Source organism: Bufo gargarizans, chromosome 6 (genome assembly GCF_014858855.1).
Source record: "Bufo gargarizans isolate SCDJY-AF-19 chromosome 6, ASM1485885v1, whole genome shotgun sequence".
NCBI lineage: Eukaryota > Metazoa > Chordata > Amphibia > Anura > Bufonidae > Bufo > Bufo gargarizans.
The window spans coordinates 22,351,622-22,368,521 of record NC_058085.1 but is presented as its reverse complement, the minus strand read 5'-3'; the positions used below and the strand labels follow the sequence as shown (position 1 = coordinate 22,368,521).

The following is a 16,900-nucleotide window of genomic DNA, read 5'->3' as shown; positions in this document are numbered from 1 at the left end:
ACAGAGACATATGTGAGGGGCGATGAGCAGAGTACAGAGGACATTCCTACAGATAACCGTACAGGTGAGTAGTGACCACTAAGTAAAGCCGAGAAGACTCGCAGATTCTACTTATACAAATAAAAAAATCAATATATTGTGCAATGTGGGAATAATGATATTACAATTATTATTATTATTGATGAGTATATATGAAAGTATAAAGGAACAAAAATAAATATCACATACGGAGAGACTTGTACACAATAACAATTACTAATAATTACTACTAATAATAAAGTTACTCCCAAGACCATTTGGTAACTAAACCACATATTCCTATCCCTCTACAGTACAGTGTAGTTACTATACAGAGGTCTTCTCATGTCTCTCCAGTCCCGGTCTTTGCTCTGGCCCCTCCAGGTTTCCTCTTCTGTTGCACTTTTCTTTTCTCTTCTTCTCTCTTCTGCCTCTTCGCTTCTACCTTCCTAACAGCCAGTCCTAGCCTTGTCTAGAATACGGCTTGGACACATCTTTTTGGTTCTCCCTTATGGTTTTCTAGCAATTTCCAGTGAACTCTTGAAGACTGATAGAAGCAGCTGGAATGTTGGGATTTTCCAGCATTTCCTGCCCCACTAGCCATGTACCACCTACTGGACAATTGTCAGCCATTCTTTAGATAATTGACAACTACAGTACCTTTTAATATGCTAATGGTCCGTTGTCCTAATAGACAGTACTCACTCACACTGGTTTTGAGAGGACAAGTATAGGCACTAATTACCAGGAAGTTGCTGAGAACAGGATACCAATACAATATATAACTTACATTATTTTCCTAAAAATTCTTAAAAATCTGTATTTCTTACATGTGCATAAATAAATTCACCTACACGCCTTGACATGCTATCAATGGGGTTATTAACCCCTTAGTGACCACCCATATACCTTTTTACGGCGGTCACTAAGGGGTCTTAGGCTGGGCTGCCGCTTTTTTTACGGTGGCCCAGTCTAAGCACTAAACGGGTCCTGGCTTTCACATGAGACACGGGCCCTGCTCTAACAGTCCGGACTGGCAGGAGTGCCGATCCGGGGTGTTTAACACTTTACATGCTGCGAGCAAAGAGGCGCCTGCAGCATGTTAAGTGCTGACAGAGGGAGCAGACTCCCTCTGTCTCCCATCGGCACCCTGTAAATGCGATTGTGGGGTGTCGATGTATGTGAAGGCTGCCTGGAGACTCGTGTAGGCCCCAGACCGGCCTTGAGTAATTTACAGCAGTCTGCACCTCTCTAGCGCAGCCTGCTGGTCAATGACAGAATAGCATTGACATTAAAATGCAATACACTATAGGGATAATGCATTGTATTTTAAAATCAATCAAAAAGCTATCAGTTATAGTCCATTGAAAATACACTTTTCAATGAAATAAATTACAAAAATCAACTCTCCCCCATATGTTTGGTATTGACGCCTCTGTAATAACCCGGACTACATAAATATCACATACATTATCCCCTATGGTGAACGCCATTAAAAAAAAGACAGAATTGCTAGTTTATTCTTTGTTGCCACCGAAAAAACGTAATAACAAGTGATCAAAAAATGCCATTTACTCCAAAATAATACCAATGAAAAATACAAGTTGTCCCACAAAAATCAAGTCCTCACACAACTCCTTAGAAAAAAAGTTATGGGTCTTGTGAAGCAATAACATTTTTTCTTTTATAAAAAAAAAGGGGTTTTATTTAAAAAAAAAGTTGTAAAACATAAAAAGAACTATATGTATTTGGTATCCCTGTAATCGTAAACGTACTGACCCAGAGAATAATTATGTGTTATTTATACCGAAAAATGAACGCCGCAAAATTTATAACGTAAAAACGCATTAGCAGTATTGCTGTTTTTCCCATCTCCCTCCCAGAAAGATTTGATAAAAGTTCATCAGAAACTTATGTGTACCCCAAAATGGCGCCACTAAAAACTACAACTTGTCCCGCAAAAAACAAGGCCTCATAAAGCTATAAAAAACAGAAAAAAATTGCGCCACTAAAAACTACAACTTGTCCCGCAAAAAACAAGGCCTCATAAAGTTATATAGACAGAAAAATAAAAAAGTTATAGCTCCTGAAACGCAATGATGAGAAAAGGAAGAAAAAACGCTTGGTCAGTAGGGCCCAAAACAGACTGGTCACTAAGGGGTTAATGATTGTCTGAGGAATGTTCTGCCATTCTGAATGCATTTGGGCAAACAAATCATCAAGATTTGCTGTTTATATCTAAAGGTGCATTTACACCAACAAATTATCTGTCACTGGTCATGTGCCCAGCCCAGTGACATAATCAGAGCACTGTTGCCCTCAGGAGCAGGAGTATCGTACAGGCGCAGGCACTCAGTGATACTGCGCCTGCGCGGGATTTCGGAGGCCAAGAGAGGAGGAAGCAAGGATGGTGCAGTGAATAAATTAAATGACGTAGTGGAGGGAGCGACTCCGTTCGGCAAGGATGTAGGAGTACATTTATTTCTTAGGAGGCGTGCTGGGCTTGAAAGAAAGGTGGGCTGGGCACTGCAGGGGGGCGTTACTGGGCACTAGAGCAGAGTAATAACGCCCCTCTGGGCGCCTTGAGACTTCATTTGCATATCAGAAAAATCGCTTTTTAATCTGAATGAAAAGTTGAATAAAAGAAAGAGGACACATGCAGGAAGGAAGGTACTTTATTGCACATTGCTATGTTATGGTTATGGTCAAAATAGGTGACAGATTCCCTTTTAATTCCAAGTAATACTGGATCACCTATTATTTAACATTCCCTAATTGACTCTTCTGATTCATCAGAATTACACCTGAGATTAATTTCAAGAAATAGTTCATTTGTAGTGATAGAAATTGTATAATTGGATGGTGTTTATATACGAATCCCAGGCACTTAACATTAATCCACGAAAAAAAAGGAAGATTTTTATGGAGCGTGCCATCCAGTTTGTTTACTTGAGAGTGACAGGACTGTGCTTCCTACTGTCCATTCTACTCTCCTCCCTCCGAGTCCAGCTGCTGTATCTGTCATCCATTATAGCCCAGGTCTCATTCCCCGGCCTGCACTCCCCCCAGCAGCAGGTGTGATACAGTGATGTCATTGTACCTGCTGGGCTGAGAGGGAGAGCGCACAGACCAGAGATAATCCCCCGGCCTGTGCGCTCTCCTCAGTTCAGCAGGAGAGATGACGTCATCACATCACGTCTGCTGCTGGGAAGAGCATGATGTGCTCGGTATTACTTTATTTATTTTATTCACAGTATAAGCGGTATAAGGAGCTTCACTACTGTAAGGGGCACTAAGGGACAGCACTACTGTAGAAGGGGGCACAAAGGGGGCATAACTAATGTGTGGGGGCATAACTACTGTTTGGAGCTCTAGGAAATTTGGAGCGCTTGGAAATGTTTTATTTATATGTATTTAAAATGACTGATTGGGTAGAGGTTGCAGGGAAAGTGCTCAAGTTTTCTATTAGATCGTGATCTTTTTGGCCACCACTGTTTTAGTCAGTTAATTCTTGTATTTTGTGCCATACCTTTCTGTGTGTTTTTTTATTCATTTTTTATAATGAATTGTAATTACATTTCAGTAGAATATTTTGGTATATTATTCATCGATAATAAAATCTGTTTTATTCTTGGCAGATGACTGTACCAGGAACTTAAAGAAACATCTGGTATCTTCAGATTTTGAAGTAGATGATCGTGGTATCATACAAGATATATATGAAGAGCATGCCAATATCCAAGATATATCATCCAATCACAGCAAAAATGTATTATTTGATCATTGTAAACAGGTCCGATCTTCTGATTCATCACAGACTGTAACACAAAAAAAAAGTCACAGAAAAGGGGCTAAACATCAAACAGCTCATGTAAGAGGGAAGACATTTTCATGTTCAGAATGTGGAAAATGTTTTAGATTTAAATATCAGATTGTTATACATCAGAGAAATCACACAGGGGAGAAGCCATTTTCATGTTCAGAATGTGGGAAATGTTTTAATCAGAAACCAACTCTTGTTACACATCAGAGAATTCATACAGGAGAGAAGCCATATTCGTGTTCAGTATGCAGGAAATGTTTTCAGGACAAATCAGCTCTGGATTACCATAAGAGTATTCACACAGGAGAGAAGCGATTTTCATGCTCGGAATGTGGGAAATGTTTTAATCAGAAATCACCTTTTATTATACATCAGAGAGTTCACACCGGGGAGAAGCCATTTTCATGTTCAGAATGTGGGAAATGTTTTAACCATAAATCAAATCTTGATGTACATCAGAGAATTCACACCGGAGAGAAGCCATATTTATGTTCAGAATGTGGGAAATGTTTTAACAAAAAATCGGCTCTTGTTCCACATCAGAGAACTCACACAGGGGATAAGCCATTTTCATGTTCAGCATGTGGGAAATGTTTTAATCAGAAATCAGGTCTGGATTCTCATAAAAGAATTCACACCGGGGAGACGCCTTTTTCATGTTCAGAATGTGGGAAATGTTTTAAGCATAAATCAGGTCTTGTTTCACATCACAAAACTCACAGAGAGAAGCCATCTCCATGCTTAGCCCGTTAGTGACCTCCCTTATGTGTTTTTATGGTAGTCAGTGTCGCTAACTGGCTTTATTCTGTTAGACACTCCTTTTTACAGGGATATAAAACAGAACCTTGCTTTGAGTTACCAGAGGTGGCCGAGGGCTTGGAGTGATGATTGGGACCACTGTAAGAGCTCCCCAAACACGTATTGTCTACTGTATTGAATGAATACCTGTCATCAAAAGGATAGATCCAGTTAAAAGTGAAAGTTTATACTGTATATACAGTGAGGAACAGAAGTATTTGAACACCCTGCGATTTTGCAAGTTCTCCCACTTAGAAACTGCTGGACATAAGTATTTAAACACCTGAGAAAATCGGTGTTAATATTTGGTACAGATGCCTTTGCAATTACAGAGGTCAGAACGTTTCCTGCAGTTCTTTACCAGGTTTTCAGACACTGCAACAGGGATTTTAACCCACGCCTCCACACAGAGCTCCTCTAGATCTGTCAGGTTTCGGGGCTTTCGCTGAGCAACATGGAGTTTGAGCTCCCTACAAAGATGTTCTATTGGATTTAGGTCTGGAGACTGGATATGATTCTTATGGATCCACTCCTTGGTTATCCTGGCTGTGTTTTTTGGGTCGTTGTCATGTTGGAAGATCCAGCCAAAACCCATCTTCAATCCCACAATAAATGGCCCCATTCATCCTCTCCTTAATACAGTGCAGTCGTCCTGTCCCCTTCGCAGAAAAGCACCCTCAAAGCATGATGTTACCACCCCCATGCTTCACAGTAGGGATGCTGTTCTTGGGATGCAACTCATCCTTCTTTTATTCTCCAAACACGACAAGTAAAGTTTAGACCATAAAGTTCTACTTCAGTCTCATCTGACCACACGACTTTCTCCCATGCCTCCTCTGGATCATCCATATGGTCATTGGCAAACTTCAGATGGGCCTGGACATGTGATGACTTGGGCAGGGGAACCTTTCAAGCAATGCATGATTTAAAACCATGACTGTGTAGTGTTCTACCAACAGTCACCTTTGAAACTGTAGTCCCAGCTCTCTTCATATCATTGAACAGCTCCTCCCTTGTAGTTCTGCGCTGATTCCTCACCTTTCTTATCATCAGTGATACCCCACGAGGTGAAATCTTGTATGGAGCCCCAGTCCGAGGGAGACTAACAGTTGTCTTTAGCCTCTTCCATTTTCTAACAATTGCTCCAACAGTTGATCTATTTTCATTTCAATTGCCCCATAGGTCCACAATTTTGTATCTAGTGTCTTTTGACAGCTCTTGCCCATGTTAGTAGTTGGCATCTGACTGTGGGGTGGACAGGGGTCTTTAAAGAGCTCAGACAGGTGCTACTAAGTTAGATTAATGAGGGTAGTAGAAGTGGACTTTTTAAAGGCACAGTAACAGGTCTTTGAGAGACAAAATTCTTGCTGATTCCCAGGTGTTCAAATACACATGTGATTTCCTGAAGTTTTTTTTTTATTATTCTGTCTCTTAGAGTGGGAATGTGAATATCAGCTACAATGGGAATGTGCAAGTTCTCACAAGTGACCCAGGTGAGGATTGCCTCATTACATAGAAGCCATTAATCGTCCTCCTAAAGGTATACCATCTTAATCTGTACACCCTGACCAAAATGTACCTGTAGATAAACCCAACAAGTGGGGTCCCCACCACCCCTGTATTTGTAGAAGTCATGTGGCTCACTCATCTCACATGAATTGGCCAGCGGGGGAATCCTTGGTTTTTTTCTTCTTTGTATGTCCCACCAGCTCTGGATTGTTTAAGTTTTATAATTGAAGACTTGATATAAAATATTTTCATTGGATACATTGAATTTTTAATTATTTTGTTTCATATGACTATTTTCATTCCTATTATTGTATGGTGATACAGAGATTATGTTTTATTTGGAGGATCTCTAATATTTAGGCCGTTCCATGAGCTCCATGGGCGCAGTTACAGTTTTGTCTGGGTTTATAATTGGATGTCTGACACCTAACAATACTTCTACAGGTAATGACGATACCTCAGATGGAGAGAGGGGTGATAGTGATCCTTTACAGTTTCTATGGATGGTTTTGGACGCTGCCCCTTAATATATTCTGTCAGTCATTGCTTGTTTTGTGCACATAGTGGTTTCTACCTTGCCAGGCAGGGGCCATTATGGTGCACAAGCTTCACTTTTCACATTTGGATGCCCCAGTTACAGTGATGTGTAAATGTTCCATAGGCCAAAATATATTTTAAAAGTATCAAAATATATAATAAAATACAAGTGAGAATAAAATAGAAAAAAGCATCTGCATTGTTTCTCTTTTCACATGAAACGAAAAAACTATCAATATGACCAAAACTGAACAATTTGTAACCATTTATTTTGGTATTTTGGTGTCAGTCTGCATATTTAACCCCTTAAGGACCCTGCCATATTTCACCTTAAATTAAGGACCAGGCCATTTTTTGCAAATCTGACATGTGTCACTTTATGTGGTGATAACTTTAAAATGCTTTTACTTATCCAGGCCATTCTGAGATTGTTTTCTTGTCACATATTGTACTTCATGACAGTGTTAAAATGAAGTAAAAAAAAATCATTTTTATTTATAAAAAAAGTACCAAATTTACCAAATATTTTGAAAAATTAGCAAATTTACAAATTTCTATTTCTGTACTTTTATAATAGATAGCAATACCTCCAAAAATAGTTATTACTTTACATTCCCCATATGTCTACTTCATGTTTGGATCATTTTGTAAATGACGTCTAAATGACGTTCAAAGGCTTAGAAGTTTAGAAGCAAATCTTAAAATGTTTCAGAATATTTCCAAAACCCACTTCTTAAGGACCAGTCTGAAGTCACTTTGTGAGGCTTACATATTAGAAACTACATAAAAATTACCCCATTTTACAAACTACACCCCTCAAGGTATTCAAAACAGATTTTAAAAACTTTGTTAACTCTTTAGGTGTTCCACAAGAATTAATGGAAAATGGAGATAAAATTTCAGAATTTCACTTTTTTGGCAGATTTTCCATTTTAATCATTTTTTTTCCCCGCTAACAAAGCAAGGGTTAACAGCCAAACAAAACTCAATATTTATTGCCCTGATTCTGTAGTTTACAGAAACACCCCATATGTGGTTGTAAACCGCTGTACGGGCACACGGCAGGGCGCAGAATGAAAGGAATGCCATATGGTTTTTGAAAGGCAGATTTTGCTGGACTGTTGTTGTTGTTTTTTTTTTTTTTTTTTTTTTTTTTGACACCATGTCACATTTGATGACCCCCTGATGCACCCCTAGAGTAGAAACTCTACCACTAAACTGCCCGTGGTGTGTGAACAGGGTCTGAACTGTGCAATTACCTCACAGCCAGGCTCTCACATGCCTCCATAGTGGTATTACAAATAAATTGTGAAGTAAAATAAAGCTGTGAGCCACACCCACACCGACCATGTGACACGGAAGCTACCAGGTGCAAAAGAATGTTACCAACAAAATAAAGTGGCACATTCCATACATTGAACTGTTCAGACCCTGTTCACACACCACGGGCAGTTTAGTGGTAGGACCCCATGTGTGCTGAGACATCATGACGTGGTGCATGAGGGGCTCCGATATGTTCCTGACTGGAAGAAATTGGCAAAGTTCTCAGCTTTTAACATCGGCCTGAGGAATTAGCTAGTATTGTCAGTTGCGTATCATTTTGGTGCATTTTTTGCAGTGAATTGTGGACATACTGCACCCCCTGCTGGATAAGGGTTACCACCTCTATGTGGATAACTATTATACCAGCATATCCCTATTCAGGTCCCTAACGAGGTACTGTGGCTTGCGGCACAGTGCGCAAAAATCAGAGCGGCCTCCCTAGATCCCTAGTAGGGCAACCACTGAGAATGGGTGAAACTAGGGCTGTCCTCCAGGAGAACATGCTGGGGGTTAAGTACAAGGACAAGAGGGACGTCCTTTTACTGACCACCATTCACACAAACGCCAGCTCCCCTGCTCCTGTACGAGGTACCACTACCACTGTCCCCAAAACCAGTTTGTATCCTGGACTACAACAGGCACATGGGAGGGGTGGATCTTTCAGATCAACTTATGAAGCCCTACAGTGCCACACAAGAAACAAAAGTGTGGTACAAAAATCTGGCTGTACACATGTAGTGTCCCACTAGGTAAGGAGTGGGCACTACACAAGGGTCAATTGGGTAACGTGTTACTTCTGCTCACAAGGGACAGTGATATTACATTTATCCATGCATTGTAATGTATTTCCTATGTGTTTTTGCATTGGTATATTTCCCTGTTCATGTTTATCAGGCCTAGTAGGGTGTAATTTAACATTCCAGACACTAGAGGGAGATAGGGAGCCCCTAGTATAAATGTCCAGGCCCAGACAGGGAGGGGTTAGGTCATAGTCAGGAGTCTGTGAAGACAGAAGTGAGAAGGCACCAGCCCAGGGTATGCTGAGGGCCTCCTCCTGACATGCAGCTGGACAGTCCTGGTTCCTAGCTGCACCAAGAGGCTAGAAGGAGTACAGCCTGCTTGGAGACAGAGTGTATTCCAGGGGACTGGAGGAGGAGTTACCTTGTCAGCCTGAAGCTCCTGAGGCTAAGCTTAGCTCAGTTGAGATACCCCAGTAGTAGGACAGCACCTCCTGGGAGCAACCTGCAGTTTCCCTACCAAGAGAGGATCATACAACCAAGTACAGATAAGTAACCTGATGGGCAGAAGTACTATAAAGTGAAGAGCAAGGGTCTATACTGGAGGAAGGAATTTATACCAAGGATTTAAGCCAGCACTTAGGCATCCGGGCCTTGGGATCCAGCCAGCTAGAATAGCTGAGGGGATAGAGCAGCATTGCACTGCAAAGCATTAACTGTTTGCCCTCCAAGTATCTTGCATGATTTATACCTGCCATCATTGTGAAGTAAGCCTGCTTGGGACATAGTGTTCAAGGGACTGCATCATCATCTGTAACCTCTGTAATAGACTGGAGCGAGACATATTGTGAATACAATGAGGGGAGCCATGATATCATGACACCTATCATTGTATAATTAATATTCAGTACATTTATATACACTTACCTGTTATAAAGGAAAAGGTGGTACGCTCCTGGGAACTGTATGTGTTGCAGGTGGTAATTCTAAGCTTCTGGATTGGTGGAGAATATTTAACGTTTTTTTGTATCCTATAAAAGAAGAGGTTCAACGGTTTAGGCGCATTCACGTAAGTATTTTGATCAAAGCAGTCCTGCACTTACATCCGAGATGGAAGATCTTCTAAAGCAGCTAATCATCAAGGCTGAATCTCAAGGAGGGGAAGAGTGGCTGCGCAGATGCCTTCAATCCGAACAGGAACCCGAAGATACGGTCGAGCATCGGCATTCATCTAATTCAGTCCGCTACGCAGGAACCAGCGCGAGCGCAGAGGTGATCGATCTCCGTCCTATCTCCGGCGAAATCTTAAGCGCGGATAAAGAAACGATTCCGCAAACTACAAAGAGAAGAAGGAAGGAGAAAAGGGCTTATTCCCCTTCCCAATTCCAGGCATCCCCAATGATCAAACGTGGCAAGAGAAATATGACAGTTAGTAACGACATCTCTACCAGGCCTGAGCACCGTCCTTACCATAGCTCAGCAAAAAAGGTCGCATCCCTGCCTGCAACTGTCACTTTAGCATCAGTGTCATCTGATTTAGGTGAGACTTCACATTTATTGAAACAGAGTGACTGTTCCGAACAGTGCACTATATTGAAGAATTCTTCAATTGTTAATGAATTCAATTCATTAGACAAGGACAAATTATTTAAAGATTTTTTACAATTTTTGTCTAAAAAAGAAGCTTCTGATCATACTGGTTTCGTATGGCATGATGCTTCTGATACAGATCACCCTACAAAAATACTCAATAGTTACAATTCCGAAATTGATAATATCAATTGTCCCATGGGAAATATGAATCAAGAAAGTATCAGTAATGTAACCAATATCATTCCAGTGCTGGAACTTGGTTCAGGTATAAAAGAGACTTCTTTCAAGGAGGCCTTACCTTGCCAAGTTTCACCACTGGGTTTTCATTTAACGCAAAATATAAAAGAGAAAATATGGAAAAAGGAATATATAGATATTTTTTCTCTTCTACCTTCCGGTAGAGAAAATCTGAGAGCAGATTCAGATAAGGAGAAAAAGTCAGATGATGACAAAAAGAAACATCAAAGATCTATATTTAATTGGATGCAAGCATTTTGCATCTATGCAGCAGTACTGGGCGAAAAACATCCTGATCTGTGCTCTGGTTTATTTTTTCATATTGACACAATTCTGGAAGCATACAAAAATTTTGGAGGATATGGATGGCTCCATTATGATGAATCTTTCAGACAAAAATTGGCGATTTACAAAAACCTTAGTTGGGGAAGCAAAGACGTAGGTTTGTGGCTCAATTTGATGTTGCCTCAGAGGAATCATTCATTTCGTCAACAAACAAGCAATTTTAACACATATAGAAAAGGAACTTGTTTTGCCTTTAACGAGAATTTTTGTAAATGGCAAAACAATTGCAAATATAGACACGAATGTTCATTCTGTTCTGGACCACACCCAGTTTCAAGGAATTAATTTTGCACATTCAGCCAAAGATCAACATGCAAATAAACATGGTGACTCCACTGAATACAGCAAAATTAATTCACTGGCTAAAATTTTACCCAAACACTCAGATGGCCATGCTATTAACTGATGGGTTTTATCAAGGTTTCTTCATACCTGAATTTAAAGGACCGGGATGTAAGGTCGTTGATAATCTTCGTTCTGTAAAAAATAATTTAGACATTGTAATTGAAAAAATTCAATCAGAAATTGTCGCAGGTCGTATAGCTGGTCCATTTAATTATCCTCCCTTTAAAAATTTCAGAATCTCCCCTTTAGGCTTAGTGCCAAAGAAAGAGCAAAATTCGTTCAGACTAATTCATAATCTATCATACCCAAAAAATGATTCATTAAATGACTCAATTGACAAAAGTAAAGCAAGTGTGAAGTATGCTTCTTTTGACCAAGCATTAATATATCTTCAAAAAGCAGGAAGAAATGCTTGGCTCGCAAAAGCTGACATTAAATCTGCGTTTAGACTTTTGCCAATTAACCCCACTGGATACAATTCTTTAGGTTTTAAAATACTGGATAAATTCTTCTACGATATGGCACTCCCAATGGGCTTTACACTTTCTTGCCATTACTTCGAGGCCTTTTCTACATTCCTTCACTGGATGTTAGATATCCATTCAAAAGAAGGTTTTATTTTGCACTACTTAGACGATTTTTTATTCATAGGAGATAAAGATTCTAATGCCTGCGCAATTTTGTTAGACACATTTTTTAAGATAGCACATTATTTTAACATTCCTTTAGCTACAGATAAGACAGATTTTCCCACTACTCAGTTAAAATTTTTAGGTATTCATATAAACACAGTAAACATGGAATTCAGCATTCCTTTGGAAAAGATTTGCCAAATTATTTTGATTTTATCTGAATTAACAAAAAAGGAAAAAACAACACTTAAAAAATTACAATCACTCCTAGGATCTCTAAATTATATATCCAGAGTAATACCTATGGGGAGAGTTTTTTCAAAAAGAATGTACGCAGCAACGGCAGGTAAAAAATCTCCAAATTCACATATACGCTTATCGAAAGAAATAAAAAATGATATAGCTATTTGGTTAAAATTTCTAAACGAATTTAATGGTCATACTATTTGGCAAAAAGAATTCATAGATTCTGATTCTCTATCCTTATACACGGATGCTGCTGGAGCGGTAGGATATGGAGCCTTCTTCAATTTAAATTGGTCTGCAGAAAAATGGCCTATAGACTGGATTTTGAAAAAATACACAAAAAATCTAGTTTTCATAGAATTATTTCCAGTTCTAGTGTCATTATCTATTTGGTCAGTAGAATTTCAGAATAGAAGAATTATTTTACATACGGACAACACTGGTGTCGTTTATGCTATCAATTGTCTTTCCTCTAAATCTGAGATAGTTAACTTAATATTGCGAAAATTAGTTTTAATTTGCTTAAAAAACAACATATGGATTAAGGCTAAACATATACTGGGAAAAAATAATATACTGGCTGACGCTTTATCTCAACAGCGTTTCAAGGATTTCTTCGAGATGGTACCACAAGCTACAAGAATAGGAATTGCTTGTCCGACTCAACTTTGGAATTTGACAGAAGACTAAAGGACGAGTTAATTAAAAATTCTTTAGCTACAAATACATGGGCAGCGTATGCCGCCGCATGGTTCGAGTGGAGTGAATTTTGCAAACTACATAATATAAACAGTTCAATTTTAACTGAGAATATTGAGAATGTTAAAACTTTTTTTTTGTATCTTTACAAAAAAGGTGTTAATGCTGGTGCCATTTCGAAAAAATTATCGGGTATATCATTTTTTCTAAAATTGGAAGGCTACAATTCTTTACTTAGCCATTTTAAAATAAAACAAATTTTAAAAGGCATCAATAAGAATTCAGTGATAACAGATAAAACTAGCCCTTTTTCGATACAATTATTACAAAAAATAATTTCTCAATTACCCAAGGTTTGTAAATCTGTTTACGAAACTTACCTTTTTTCTTCAGCTTATTCTCTGGCATTCTTTGCAGCGCTAAGAATTAGCGAGATAGCTGCAAAAAATAAAAGAACGGAATCTCCTTTATTAATTTACGATTTATATTGTAGCAGTAGTTCATTAAAAATTAAAATTAAAAAATCCAAAACAGATCAATTTGGAACAGGAACAACCATACATCTTAATAAATTTTATTTTAGTTCAGTTTGTCCAGTTGAGAACATGAAAAAATGGTTAGAAGCTAGAAACAATATTAATGAATCTTTATTTATTCATTTGGATGGAACTCCGTTGACAATCTACCAATTTAATTATATTCTCAATTCGTGTTTAAAAAATATTGGTTTAGATAAACATAAAATAACTGCCCATTCGTTCAGAATTGGAGCAGCCACTTATGCTGCTCAATTGGGAATTAATGATAGTGTCATAAAAAGACTAGGGAGATGGAAATCCAAATGTTACAAATTATACATTCGTCCTAACCTAATTGTTCATTAATTTCAGGAAAATTACGAATAATTTGGATTCTAGGACACGACACTATTGCATTGGCTCATAGACGTTCATATGTCAGAAAGTCTTCCTATAACTTAGGATTTCCAGCGAACTATTGTTTATATTGGAGGTCATTTCAAGATGTCAAGTATAACAATATGTTTCACGAATGTAAAAAACTGTTAGATATTTGGCCGAAACCTAGTTTAGTCATTTTACATTTTGGCGAAAATGCCATTGGTGGAATAAAAACTCATGAAATAATTTATGAATTGAAAGAGAATATAATCCAAATTCGCAATCTACTCGGAAATCCAAAAATAATATTTTCTGAATTTATTCCAAAATTTTCTTGGTCTTACAAGGAGTTGGCATTCAAAGAAAAAATAAGAAGAAGAATTAATAGGCAGATGGAAATATTTATGAGAAAAATTGGAGAAAATTCATACAGACACTGGGAATTAAACGGTTTCACCAGAGGTCTTTATTACCCACTGAAGGAACAATTGTCTGATATTGGACTTGACATTTATTGTTGATGTTCAAAATATGATTGATAAAATATTTCATTAGTATGGATTTAGGCTGCAATGGCTTGGCCTTGTCGCGTTGCGATTTGGCGGTGGGGTTAAGTCACTCCGCTGAGTGGACTTTGTGATTACTTGGTTTATTTAATAGATGGAATTATTATATGGAATTGAAATTTAATAAAATTATTAATAGTTTATCATAATAAGCATTGCGGCCTAAAATTCCCAACAAAGTTTATTGTGCAAGTTATTCAATAAATTGAATTTTATTTACAATTTATGATGTTTGTTGTTATTAAATTTATTATCTCATGGTGTATATGACATCATGGAGCGAGACATATTGTGAATACAATGAGGTCCAATAAATGGTGGTCTTAACAGGAGGGGCTATCAAAGCCTCCCTGGTATACTGCTCAAAAATGCAAACAAAAGAACTAAAGGGGCAGTAGACTAAATAAAACTTTACTTTTAATACATCAGGAGATAAAAAAGCCCCTACTAGACAAACAACGATTAAGACGTGCCCGGTGGGTATTAAACACCGAACAAAAATGTCACTGGTAAAACAGGCAGGAAGGGGGCGATTGACGGGCGGCGGATACGTAGACAGAGACCACTAGCCCTAGTACCTCCCTGCTTGACCTGTGACACCCTATAAGTATCCGAGTGACGGGGTCCAAAAAAACCCGCAAGGGGTGGCCCAGACAGGAACTCTGTTCCTAAATAAAATTCCCTGGTAAAGCCCTATTAGAGCAGTGCCAGAAAAAATAGGTGGAGTTCCCACTTTGGGATACTGAAGGGTACAAGTGAACACAATGCAATAAAGAAAAAAAAAGGGTATAACACCACCTGGATGTCTAGAAGTCAGAGTGGGTGCATACCTATATAGTCCCGACGCGTTTCTTCAGTTTAGAGCCCCAAGATTCTTCAGGGGACACGGGGCTGCGTGTTCATGTAAGTCAGATCCTGACTACGCCTATGGACAAAGACATGTGCATCTAAAAATATGTCACTATAGCAATAGTCAGATAGACAGAAAGTGAACAATATGTATGACAATATGAAGTATGACAATAACATTGTTATCAAACCGTCTGACAAGGGGGGTAACACTGTCATAATGGATACGTCCGCATATCGTGACATGTGTCTGTCCATCTTGTCAGACGGGACGGGATATGAGATCCTTCGAAGCAGTCCTATTGACAGCTTGCGAGGAACCCTGAAAAAAATCTTGACAAGGGCCAAAGACATCCATCTCATTAGTGACGAGGAATATGACTTCCTGTACCCCCTCTACCCGATTATGGCGACCTTTTATTGTTTGCCAAAAGTGCATAAAGAAACAACACCTATGAAAGGCCGCCCGATTGTCTCGGGCATCGGCAGTATATCACAGAACTGTGGGATATACGTTGACAGGGTTCTGCGTCCTTTTGTGGTGGCCCTGCCATCCTATGTGAGAGACACTGGCGATTTGCTAGGGAAACTTGAGGACATTTGTATAGAACCGCACTGGTTCCTAGCCTCCATTGACGTGGAGGCCCTCTACTCATCGATCCCACATGGACGAGGGTTGGAGGCCTCCAGTCACTATTTGAGTACAAGGGGGCAACAATTTTCTCAACACAACGGCTTTACCTTGGAGCTCCTGGAATTCGTGTTGTCTAACAATGTCTTCATGTTCGATGGCCGCGTCTACCACCAGCTCAGGGGCACGGCGATGGGCAGTTCATGTGCCCCATCTTACGCCAACCTGCTCCTGGGCTGGTGGGAAGAATCGGTGGTGTTCAGTGACCCGCCAAGGTGGTTCACGGGTCATATCGCTCTCTGGTCTCGCTACATTGACGATATTTTTCTGTTGTGCGAGTTTAACAAATTGATTAGTGAACTGAATATCAATAATTTCAACCTTAGGTTCACATCGGTCATTGTGAAGGACTGCCTTCCGTTTCTGGATGTAGTCATCAGGAGGAACGACAAGGGCGGCCTCAACACATCCATCTATAGGAAACCTACTTCTACGAATTCCCTCCTTAGGTGGGACAGCTGTCATCCTGTCCCACTTAAGAGAGGGATACCCACCGGACAGTACCTGAGACTCAAGCGCAATTGCTCTGAGGACGCGGATTTTAAACTTCAGGCCCGCGACCTCAGGTCTAGGTTCCAGGAGAGGGGGTATCCGGATAGGACCCTCAGACTGGCCTATGAGAGAACCAGGACTCGTGCACGAACTGCACTTCTCCATCCAGCAAAGAGTAGAGAGCGCGGGTCTCAGAGTACTGTCCGGGTGGTAGGTACTTTTGACGCGGCTGCGTCACAGGTGAGAGGTATATTGACACGCCACTGGGACACATTACTTATGGACCCAGACCTGGCTGAAGTTCTGGATCCCTCAGTTTCCCTCACTTTTAGGAGGGGTAACAATCTGAGAGATAGATTGGTGCACAGCCACTTCACCACGGCGAGCAAGCAACAGACGTGGTTAGACAGATCCCTGACGGGTTGCCATAGATGTGGCCGTTGCAGCTTCTGTGTACACCTGATACAGGGGAAAACTTTCATTGGTGAACCCAAGAACACCATCTACCATATTAAAAGCTTCCTGAACTGCCGCACTACGGGTGTGATCTATCTGATCACA

At 39.7% G+C, this 16,900-nt stretch overlaps 1 protein-coding gene, 1 long non-coding RNA gene and 1 pseudogene across 2 annotated transcripts in view; 1 reads left to right on the top strand and 2 right to left on the bottom strand.

Annotated features, from left to right (window-relative positions):
- Positions 1–16,900, bottom strand: part of LOC122940391 — a 1,778,572-nt gene that overhangs the window by 1,220,854 nt on the left and 540,818 nt on the right. The window lies entirely within an intron of this gene.
- The window catches only part of LOC122942596, a 192,532-nt pseudogene continuing 175,632 nt past the window's right edge, over positions 1–16,900 (top strand).
- LOC122940538 lies at positions 9,673–11,511 on the bottom strand. The gene is made up of 3 exons (XR_006390363.1): positions 11,353–11,511; positions 9,849–10,081; positions 9,673–9,776 (listed from the first exon to the last, which is right to left on the bottom strand). It is a non-coding gene; the product is annotated as an uncharacterized LOC122940538 (long non-coding RNA).